This window comes from Macrobrachium rosenbergii, chromosome 3 (genome assembly GCF_040412425.1).
Source record: "Macrobrachium rosenbergii isolate ZJJX-2024 chromosome 3, ASM4041242v1, whole genome shotgun sequence".
NCBI lineage: Eukaryota > Metazoa > Arthropoda > Malacostraca > Decapoda > Palaemonidae > Macrobrachium > Macrobrachium rosenbergii.
This window is the reverse complement of record NC_089743.1, coordinates 77,555,025-77,568,184: the sequence shown is the minus strand read 5'-3', so window position 1 is coordinate 77,568,184 and position 13,160 is coordinate 77,555,025.

Here is a 13,160-nt window from a genome sequence, read left to right as displayed (position 1 = left end):
AAACGTTAAATTATCTATTTTTACTGCTGTGTTGTGTGGGAGTTGTGCATTTGTAGTCTGCAATGTATTGATGCTGAGATAAATACTATTCATGATATTACCTTGAAATGTCTGATAGGAACTATTCTTAAATTACCATATGATGAAAGTGTTTTGGAAATTCCAGGATTTTTAAGCTTTTCAACATAAATGCTGTTTCCAGTCATTTTAATTATAGGGTTTGGTTATAAAAAATTCTCCAGATGATGTTTTTGGCTGCCTATATAGAATTCCCTGTAAAATTATAAAAAAAATATTATGGACAAACTGGAAAATCACTGCCTGTACATTTAAGGTTCTGATCATGCTATCACCTGGAGTGAAGCAAGGTCCATATAGTTCCGGGCAACGACACAGGTAAAAGGAATGTCATGGAATCTTGCTTTAATAAGTCAGATATTGGTAGTGTTTTAAACTTCAGCCCTGGACTTTTTAAACCTGATGCCTTTATAATTAATAGAAAATTAAGAAATAAAGGCAGTGAAACTGTAGTTTAATACATTTGTGTATGTTTGTAAGGTTACCCTTTCCATAGTTCGTAGCATTAAGTATGCTGTTTCAGATAGTAACTGGATTATTGCAGATTGTGTCTTATCCTTACTACACTTTAACAGTTATCATCTGATGGTTCTTGATCCTTTCCTGGTGAGATGTCCATCAAGTGGATCCCTGGATGCTATTATTGTGAGCTATTCTGGAACACACAATGCAGGCAACTCGATGTCAAGTCCCACTGTAATTCGCAACCTACCTCATATCATTGAACCTCTTGAAGACCTTCTCATAACAGGAAAGTCCACCATTTTTTACCCCCTTGGATTCCTCCTAGTGCCAGTTTGGATGGATATTTGAATCTGGAACTCATAACAGCTTCGATAGCACTGCCACCTCAGTGATGTGAAGTTGCCCTGGCACTGCCTGGCAACCAGCAAGTAATATCAATATGTCCTTATACAAAGAACTCTCACACTCTCTTGTATATATCATGAACATGCCAATTTATATCAATAATTTACGAATGTCAGCACGCAAAAGACAAGCTTGTATCAAGTAGTCTACTCGGATCAGTCACAAACAAACGATGGACTTTCTATAATTAAGTTTTATTTCATTGGTTACAGGCCACGCTCCATGTAGACCTTTGCTCACAAACTGTTGCAATCATAAGATTTTTTAATCATTCAAACGTGATTGTATGTACAATTTCATGGAATGCATTTATATATAACTTTATTATGATCATATCATAATTGGAAAAATAACCTTTAATGATGCTAACATTAGAACATGAAGCATGACAAAGCGAAAGCTAGGCCTATGCTACTGAAACATCAAATATTTTCTTTTACTGGCTTTCTTTTAAGCACACTGTCATTCCATATCAGTCAAAATTACTTTCTCACTGGAACCTTTATTTATTCATTCTTGAAGTATCGTTTCTGTGCCCTCCAATAAAAAATATATATCTAGGGTAGCCTTTTATGCTGTATGTCATCAACCCACTAGAATGGTGAAAGTTCAATGAAATTTCAAACTTTTGCTCGATAATTTATTTGGCAAAATACTACAGAAAGTGCCCAGTCACAGCTATTGTAGTGACTTGAATATTCGAAAGAAAATTCTATAAATATGCAAAGTATTTTGAAAATAAAACCACGATTCCAGTCATGTAATAACTGAAATTTCCCGCCTTCCAGCCTTGTAGCAGTTGCCATTGTCGTCCTCAAACGGCATCAGAGACAACAGTTTTTCATGATGTTTCGAATATTAGCAAACTCATTTCATTGACATGCAAGAAATCAGTAGAATACCTTTTATTCTCACTAGCACAGCCGGATATCTTTTTATTTATGTACAGTAAGATAAAACATAAATATTGAAAGGCCATCGTTTGTTTGTGTTGGATCTGCGTAGGTTATTTGATACAAGCTCGTCTTTCCAGTGCTTGTATTGATATGTTACCGATATAAATCTATATTTTATGATCTATATAAGAAGGTCTGATGACTTTTATATATAAGCATTCAGGTATATTACTGAAGAAACAGCTTGGTTCTTTATCACGGCAATCCTACGATATCAGCAACACTGATTTCCGCCAATCTGGAGTTAGCTGTGTTTATTGCTACATCTGCCCAAAACCTACGTTGGTGAGTAGACAGATGGAATGAATAGACTATAGTACTTATTGTATAATGTTTATATGGCAGGTATCATTCAGAGAATTAATATTTTTCAAAGTAGATGCTTTTCGATTTAGTCTGTTCATTAATGTCCCGGTTTAAGTCAGTGGTTCTCGACCAGGGGGAATTTCAGAGTTTCAAGGGGGGAATTGTGACCAAGGATTTTTAGTATTGCATGCATATTATTTGGAATACACCTTTGAGGCATCCATTTGAAACAGTGGGGGCGGGGGCAGGGGAATACTATTCTGACATATGAGTGAAAGGGTGCATGGGTCAAAAAAGGTTGAGAACCACTGGTTTAAGTATTTCTTACATATCTGGCATAGAGATGTTTGTTAAAACGTCACTGCCTGATCATGATTTTCCATTTCTCACATAATTTCCAAACTGTGAGGACCACTAAAGAAAATGTGAAAGTTTCAAACCATTCTGTTAAAGCAAATACTGTGTATGAAGTAAGAATTTGAGAGTGACTTGGCTTTTCATTTTTAAGGTAACAGTTTGAAAAGCATTTCTTCTTCCCTGGCCACTTTGTTCAATTCTTTGTGTGATTATATCCTCAAAAAGTTTCCCGTCCCCACCCCCACTTTTTATAAGAATTCCTAGTTTCATCTTACGGAGTTTACTTTAGAGAATGGAGTTGGACTGGATTGTTGCAAAGGGTGATCTGACTGTATGGTAAAGTGGCTCTCCCCATGACTTTTTTTATTTTTATGGATTACTTGTACATATACATTATATATATATATATATATAAGAATATATATATATATATATATATATATATATATATATATATATATATGTGTGTGTTAATGAGTGTGTGTGTGTGTGTGTGTGTATACATTTATATATAAAACACTCAGCTTTCGCTTTCTGGGTAGGCTTGTTGTTCCCTTGTGACCCATTAAACCAGTGTGATACAGCGGTGCAAATAGGTCTGTCAGCTCTTGTTAAATTCATCTGAATACGACAGATGTATGCCTACATGAGCTGAACTAGACTTAATATTGGTCATTGTAAGAAAGTGCTTAATATTGGTCATTGTAAGAAAGTGCGATGTAGGGTCATAGCTGGAACCCCCTTTGTGTGGGGTCGAGTCCTGCCATGGCAGGTGTGAGAGGCTTCATTTTCTCCCGGCTTACCCTATGAATATTGTTGTAATTTTAAAGCTGTGTTCTTGCTAGATAAATGGGGTATACTAGGATGACACAGAACTCACCTTAATTACCACAAAATTCTGGACTGTGGCCTTGAGGACAGCTTAAATTACAAACAACAAAATACAGCTGAAGGCCAACTTCAAGAAGGGAGTGATTAGATAAACTCCGGGGTTTAACTTAATTCATTATATTTACAAAAGAAAACACATGAGAAGAATGGTAGCGTAATTCTGGTGTAATAAGGTGAGAGCAAATAACGGGGAATTTCCTGAAGGGAATACAGTGGGTTGCCCACTTCAAAGTTCATTGAAAGCAAGGTAATGGGGGTCCACTATGCACAAAAGATGGTATGCAGATCCACAGCTGAATACTCCTAATCTGCAATCAAAACACGTATGGTTACCCAACCGAAACTAGCAGTGTAATGAAGGAATCGAGGAATTGCGTAGAAGATGCCTAGACTGAACTCGATTCCAGTGACTCGAATGTCATACGATTACGTTACACTTCTTGTAAATGCTTTGCAAATTAAACAGCACAAAATAGAAAAAGCACTACAGGTCTTACTGTAGGTATATCGCACTATGAAAAGAAAAGAAAATCGTTGAAGGCGAATACGGAAACGTGGCTGACGAAAAACCTTAAATCCTGGTACTTTACCTTTCTTTAGGAGCTGAAGTTCTCTTCTTATGAGGGCCAGCAGAGGGAGGGCAAGTGAATTCATTCACAACAAAAGTTACTTTTGATACTGCCATCCACGTGTTGGAAATAGGCAGTTTAATGGAGCAAGGGACGGACATCTGTCCTCTGTGGACGCCGATACAATTCTAAGACCGAGCATCTCTCTCTAAGGTCCTTTATAGCTTCGAGAATTTACGTTTTCGCTCCCTAGATGGCAAATGCAGACAACGTGGCTGCAGTTTCAAAATGCTGGAATGCACGTGTTCAGCCCACCAGCTGGCCTGCCTCGGGCGACGATTAGCTCTGATCGGGTCCGCACCTGGAATTAAGGAATATCCGTCAGCACTTTGGACAAGAAAGAGATTAAAGGAGTTTTCCCCCCAAAGGCAGTGGTGAGAGAGGTTTTAGAGGCGAATTTGCCTGCAGTGAATCATACAAAATTGAATTAATTGATTACTTAGTCCCTTTTCCTTGACTTATTGCATGTAAGATGGCATATGAGGAATACTCTAATATATATATAATATATATATATATATATATATATATATATATATATATATATATAGATGTGTAATTTGCAGATACTGGTTATATGATCAGAAATTGTGCATAAACTTTTGCCTCCAAGTACTATAGAATTCTTCATATGGAGGCAATATGTTCTAAGATTTTTACGACTTTGAAAGGTATACTTGTTTATTTTGAACGCTGCATTTTTTGCAAATTGAATGTATGAATTATCGTATATATATATATATATATATATATATATATATATATATATATATATATATATATATATATATATATATTATACTATGAAAAAATCTGTTACAGAGTTCGACGCAGAGAAAGATGAAAGACAGTGTGGGAAAATGTCTCCACGTCGCCTAGGCCGTTGAACATGAGGTCGGTACCGTCTTTCTCTGTGACTACTGCTTTGGATAACAAGTGATTGTTGTTTATATGACAATAATATCCCCACTTCGTTATTACAATTTTTAACAATTAATCTCCCACTGGGATATACCGAACAGTTCGTTATAAGCCTGAATTCGTTATGAGGAATTCGTTACGTACCTTAAAATTTCAGTTTATTTATTCAATTTCACTTTTATTCCTTAGCTTGATTCAAATTTATGGCCTGCATTTATAACTCACGAACCTAATTATATATGTATATATATATATATATATATATATATATATATATATATATATATATATATATATATATATATATATATATATATATATATTATATATATATCATATTAATTTAATATATATAAGTACATATGTATAAATATTGTATCTATTTTTATATATATATATATATATATATATATATATATATATATATATATATATATATATATATATATATTACTCAGTCTAGTTTACTATATGTTCTGGCAGCTGCAGTCTATATATATTTCCGCCCTACAGGACAACGTCATCCACAGGTCATGACGAAAGCTTTTCCCGAACTGGTGAAAAACGCGCAAATGTGATCTCGGCTCGAACAGAATATCAACTAATCAAACTGTGTTCTATTTTTAAACCGAAAACGTGCTCACCTATTTTGGGATCAGTCTGAAACGCTATTCATAATAAACACAGGAAACACGGTGGAGTTGAGAGAGAGAGAGAGGTAATCATTCAACGATAAAGTTTAATCCTTGTATGTTTATGTATGTATGTATATATGTATATATAGAGAGAGAGATAGGTAATCATTCAATGATAAAGTATAGTCCTTGTATGTATATGTATGTATGTATGAGAGAGAGAGAGAGGTACTCATTCATATATACATACATGCCTTCATAAGCTGCAGGACTAAACTTTATCGTTGAATATTATCTCTCTCCTCTCTCTCTCTCTCTCTCTCTCTCTCTCTCTCTCTGTCACAACTCCCCTGTGTTTCCTGTGTGTATTATGAAAAGCGATTCAGACTGATCCCAAAATTTCCAACGTTTGTTTTAAACAGTTTAAATAGAACTAGTTTGATATATATATATACTATAATATATATATATATATATAATATATATATATATGCATATATTATATATATATATATATATATATATATATATATATATATACTATATATATAATATATATATATATATATATATATATATATATATAATATATATATATATATATATATAATATATAATTAGGATTCTATAACGGGATAGGAAGCTTACAGAACTGAAAGAAATTGTAATCCCTAGTCCAAAGTCCCAAATTGAATAAATAAACTGAAATTTTTAAGGTATGTGGCTGAATTCCTCTGTGAATTCAGGCTTATAACGAACTGTTCGGTATACCCCAGTGGGAGTCTAATTGTTAAAAATTGTAATGACGAAGTGGGGATGTTATTGCTATATAAACAACAAACACTTGTTATCCAAAGAAGTAGTCACAGAGAAGGACGGTCCCGACCTCATGTTCAACAGCCTACAGTAGGCGACCCGTAGACGTAGACATTTTCCCAGAATGCCTCACTTCTTCCTCTGCGTCGAACTCGGTAACTGATTTTTTCATAGCATAATCTCCTAGTGCGTCTTTGATTCCTTCGGACCATTATAAGTTTGTAAAACTTTTAGGTAATCTAATGTGATTAACGTATTTTCTGTATACTCTGGTGTTTGTCTTATCCTATATCAGTATCAAGTGATTTCTGCTATCATTATCAGATTAAATTACAACCAAAACACGAGATATATTTCCCTGTGATTAGCGTGAATTAGTATACTGTAGATGTCCAGGACTTGAATTTATAAGGCGTAAAAATATATATAAAGTTTCAAGGGTCTCTAAAAAGATCATAACCACAAACGTTACTTTATTTATATTACGAACATTGCAGTACAATAAAGATATTTAAGCATATATTGTCTTTTATCAAAATTCATGAAATAAACTTGAATGCTGGTGTGGTTCAATAATCTGCCACCTGTATTCCATCTTGAGCTCAAAGAGATTCGAACCGGGGCTCAGTAGGCTAAGTCACTGTCTCTCATTGTTTCTAAAGCAAGCATCGGTTCGAATCCTACCGCGGACGAAGCACTTATCATTTATAATTCCCATTGGGTGTAAGTTATCCCCGAGGTATAGTGAATTGGTTATTAAATGATATTTGTAGCTTAATATTCGAGAATTTAAAAGCAAATATTATGATTATAATACAAAAGAAAATTCAAAAAGTGTATATATATATATATATATATAATATATATAATACTTTTATATATATATATATATACTTTATATATATATATATATATATGTGTGTGTGTGTGTGTGTGTGTGAGGTGTGTGTGTGTGCATGTATGTATGTATGTGTGGGGGCATTGGGGTTGAATATATATATACATATATATATATATATATATATATATATAATATATATATATATATATATATAATAAATGTGTGTGTGTGTGCATATATATATATATATATATATATATATATATATATATAATAATAATATATATATATATATGTATATCAGAAAAAAATAAGCTATAATGCTATAAGATACACGTTCAAAGTTCAGAAATCAGTTAAAATATATCATGCGAAGCTAGAATATATCATGCTTAAATAGGTATTAAGAAATTGAACATTTCCATTTGAAAACTTCACTGTTACCTCGTTGTAATGTATGTTTCTGCGTGATTGAATGATTAAAATGTAACCTTTTGATGACAGATCAGACTGTTGCGGATAAAGCTATGCAATACACAGTTCAGGCAAGTATGAAAACATACGATATTTGAGTTTGAGTAAAAAGTGTAAGCAAAGTTTTGTCCTTCAAGTTTGGATGATCTTATATTAGGAAACTGTTGAGAATGCTGTAAAAATAGGTCTTGAACACGGTTTTTTTTTTTTTTTTTTTTTTTTTTTTGTCATCGTGGCTGTTTGTTATTTCTAAATATTGAGAGATGAGGAAAGTCGCGTCAAGACATGTTGTTGCAAGTTTCAGGAGTAGGATAAGGGTATATGAAAGTTGTCGGAATTTGCAGATGAAACAACGCTATGTGGTGAAAGTGAAAAGTGAAGAAGAGCTCAGAGATATTGCAAGTGTCTGTAAAGGTAGTACGTTGAAACTGAAGGTTAGCAAGGTTAAAGGTATGAGGTGAAATGGAAGCCTACAAGTTTATGTGTTAAAAAAGGAGAGGGAGGCTGAGTGAATGCTGGCTAGATGCAGTGGAAGCGTAGGTGTTGCAAAAGGAATGGTTCGGATTCCACAACCAAGCTGTGGGTCCGTTTATGGGTAACAGTTGGTTCTTAGCCCATAAAAATAAATCTAATCAGCTTCAGGCCAGCCTGGGAGAGCTGTTAATCAGCTCAGTGGTCTGGTTAAACTTAGAGTTGCGCTTTGTTGGGCTCACACCTTTCCGGGAGTTGGAGATTAATTTGTTTCGTAAAATCATAACACACTCAGCAGGCTGCTAGTATGTAAGCTGCAAACTTCAAATTTTATTGTTTCTTTTATTTAAGTATGTATATGTATATAAATAAATATAAATAAAAATATATATATATATATATATATATATATATATATACTGAGAACCTCGATGGCGAGTCGGTTACAGCAGCAGCCGGACTTAGAAGCGAGGTCTGTGGGCGGTTCAAATCCGCACGACTGATCAGGGGAGGGCGGACACTGCTATCCGTGTGAGCGTTGGGATTATGTATGTAATCAACGGATGGGTTTTGCTAAAGCAAATGGGTATTACAGATAAATGCACACAAAACAAACCACTCAACATCTTCTAAAAAACCAAACATCTCCACGTCTCGAACTCTCACGACCTACCAGCGCAGCAACTTCGCTGCTGGGAGAAAGGCCATTGGGTCTGGTATGATACATGTACCATACGCTACCGAGGTCTAAACGATGTCAGGCAGGGCAGCTCAGTCGAGACTACGGTCTACAAAAAACCAAATCAAAAAGTCCTTCAAAGAAGGCATCATTGCTTACATACAAAAATGGGAAAAAAACACGTTAAAAAGAAGAAGATATATATATATATATATATATATATATATATATACTGTATATATATACACATATATAGAATGTATAGGAATATGTAACACATGTGAGAAGAACTTGTGGCCAGGAAAAATATTTTAAAATTGCAAATACATGCATGTTTTTAATTCAAGATTAATTTCCTAGTTTTATGGTTAAGATTGATTGATATCTGTATCCATTTTGAAAATTAATGTAGACAACTTATTCAGTGCACACGAATATATTTATACCTTCACACATAATGTGTACACATACACATACTCATACATTATATATGTGTGTATATCAGATATATATATACAGATATATATATATATATATATATATATGTATATATATATATATATATATATAGGAAAATAGATAGATAGATAGATAATACATAACACATACATAATATATATATATATATATATATATATATATATATATATATATATATATAGATAGATACAGTAGATAGATAGACAGATTGACAGATATGTAAGTGAATGCATTAATGTCTGTAATATACTAATACTTAGTATATGTACTGTGATTGATTTATTGGAAGTAAATACATTTTTGTGGCGACATATTAAGAATGTATATTATTGTGGTATTAGTAACAAAAATACCTTTTATATTTATTTACAGAGATTAGAAAACGAGTGTTCAGTACAAGCACATGTAGTTTTACGTGATAGTTGTGTTGTATAGATCGTGTCATTTATGTATTTTTCTTTTTATATAAGTGTTGTCAAACGGATTTGAGTAGACCCTTTACTGTTACTACATGTATCCCTTTTTTTCGGTTTCCTTTGATAAGTTATCAGCTAAATCCACGGAAAAGTAAGTCTCTCTCTCTCTCTCTCTCTCTCTCTCTCTCTCTCTCTCTCTCTCTCTCTCTCTCTCTCTCGATAAGCTATTAGGTATAACCACGCTAATCTTTCGGTTCCTTTCTCCCCCCCCCCCGCCCTTTCTCGCCCTTTTAAATTTACTGTGAGTCACCTATACTTTAAAATTATGAGCTTCCTTTGAAATATTTGACAGTTATTGGTCATTAAAAATTTTAAGTATTATGTGGCCTTACTCACATGTCTCTCCTTTCAGTATTAATATTGAATAGCAGGAGGTCATGTTTGCTCCGTGTTATGAAAATTTCTTTATTTATTTGGTTACATTTCATTTAAAAAGGTGTCCGAAGGACATTAGTGATTTAAAAAAAAAAGGTGTTGTGATATAGGCACTTTCGTATGAAACCCATTGCTCCTTACTCAACCCAGGCATTGCATCAGGTACTTGGTAGCAAGTTGACTGTCATGGTAACATCCGGGGTAGAGAATGATATGAGTCTGGCATCTCACACCTAAATTTTTCTGGGGAATTGAAAGGCAGCACTTGCAGGCATTCTTACAAACAGACAAGCAAAGAAGGTTTCTGGAAGTCTGAATCAGCTGGGATGGTTTCAGTACGGAAAAATTGTCGGATTTCTTAGTTATTTCAGTAGGACAGGTGACAAGAGGAAGAGCTGACATAATGGGTTATGTTCAGAGTGCATGGTGATAATGAGAAAAACAGATTTGTTGGAAAAACTAAGTTTCCTTAAAGAATCTTTATAATTGTACATGTAAAATAGAAACTTAAATGTATACTAATATTGGCGAATACGGAATTGTAAGTAAATGAATGTAATTTGGATATGAGAAGTGGCCTGAGGTTTAGCTACACATTACTCATTTGAGGTTCTTGCAGACAGGAACCAGGAATTAAAGGTATGTGGTGGAAAAAAGGAAGATTAATTAAAAGAAATTTTTTGCACTTGAAGGAGAGGTGGAGGTACACTGAAGGACAAATAGTATCCCTTTTAAGATTAGGCGGCGTTTTTAGTTTTATATTTTATACCGGTCTTGTTCTTTTTTTTTTTTATCTAGTTTTATACTTGCACACCCTTCGTTCCCTACAGCAACTTGTTGAAGAAAGAAAAGACAGTGGCGTTTGACATCAACGAACCAATTAAGTTGTCCCTTAAGAATGAGGACTTATTGAATTAGTGATGAAAAGTGAACGTACTATAGTGTATATGTATACACACACACACACACACACACACACACACACACATACATATATATATATATATATATATATATATATATATATATATATATATATATATATATATGCAATATACACATATAAATATGTGTGTACCATGAGAAAAATCAAACTGTATAAATATAGTAGTTTGTCATTAGTTATGTAGAGGCACATATATATTCAATATTATATATATATTATATATATATGTATATATTCCTTTGTCTGTCACATGTATCTATGCATGAACATGAATATAATATATCTATATTATATAGCATATATATATATATATGTCATTACAGGAAAAAATTTACACTTGGTATAAACCTTTTGGAAGGTTTCGTTATTAGTTTTCAAGGCGCATATATATACAGTCACTATATTATATATATATATTATATATATAGATATATATATATATATATTATATATGTACAATACGTTTCTGTATATATGTAAATACAAAATACATGCATGCACACAGATAATTATGTAACGTTGGAAGCACGGAGCCTTGAGGTAATTACCGTTTTACATGTTGATGGAAAACTTTTAATTAACAACCTATTCAGTATAACTAGTTCAAGGGTTTAGCAAAGCTCTGCCAGTGGCGCCAGCGATAACCATCGACGTGGAATCTGGGGAATATGCAGAACTTGTGTCCTTGCTTGATATAATTCTCGTTATTTTTCCACCTTCATAGATTGTTACGTCAACTCATTTAATTTGACACGTGTGTTTTTAGAAAGCATTGCGTAGATAATGCATCGAGGTGCTTTCATTGCGAAATAGTTATCGAATAAGTTGTGGCATTGTAAAAGTAAGAAAAGTTTATCAAAAAAATATAATTTCTCCCGTTAGATATTTCATGATTCAAAATTTTTGATAGCGAGTTTTTTCAGAAAAGGGTGATTATAAAATTCGTAGTTTTTAATACATAAATTATATGGATTTTTCTGCCAAATTTATTTCGTGTCGTTTGTCCGGTAAGCGGCACACGTGCGCAAACGCAAACAGGTGCTTCAAATGCTCCAAAGAGCGGCCGATAAGTGATGACTCACCGTGGTAGAATTTAGATCAGGTGGAAACTAAGAATACACAGGTGTTCTTCTGAAATTACTCTCTAAAGGTTTGGCGCCCGTGAGGGGGTGGGAGGCGTGATAGTAATGATGCTGGGATATTGGGGTTAAGGGTGAGGAGCAGGGGTGGGGGCGTATTATACAGTGGGAATAGTATTTAGTTTTGGGAGTATTTTGGGATTGATGAATGTCTCGCATTAGATTGGCTGAAAGGAAATGGGGCTTTCGGGAATAAGAACAGAGGGGGAAGGGGGCGGGTGGGAGGGGAGAGCCGTCATATAGGAGTAATGATGTTGCTTAATATAGTAAGGGGAAGTGACCACGTGGTATTATTGCTTAAGAAAAATGTATAGGTCTTTTAGTTTTTTATTTAGTTCATATTTCATTTTTATAGGTTCGTAGTCTTTCATTTAATAATAGTCATAGTATCAGAGGATGAGTCAGTTTTATAAAAATTATAGTAACATTATTATTATTATTATTATTATTATTATTATTATTATTATTATTATTATTATTATTATTATTATCATCTTTGACCTTTCAATTTGAATCGATTAATTTCTCAATAAGACATTATTATTATTATTATTATTATTATTATTATTATTATTATTATTTGGTAGAAAATTATGTCGTTTTGATACTCTTAATCCACTTTCCAAAAATTAAATACTTGGAACAGTGGTGATAGCAGATTGAATGATTTTATTAATACTAGCAATATTAAATATTAGTCAGAGTAGGAGATTGCCTCATTCCGTGAATATCCACTTCTCTAATGATTACATAAACATGTGTGTGTGTGTTTGTGTGTGTGTACATAGCTAGTAATTGCCCTGAGGAAAGTTGTTGACTC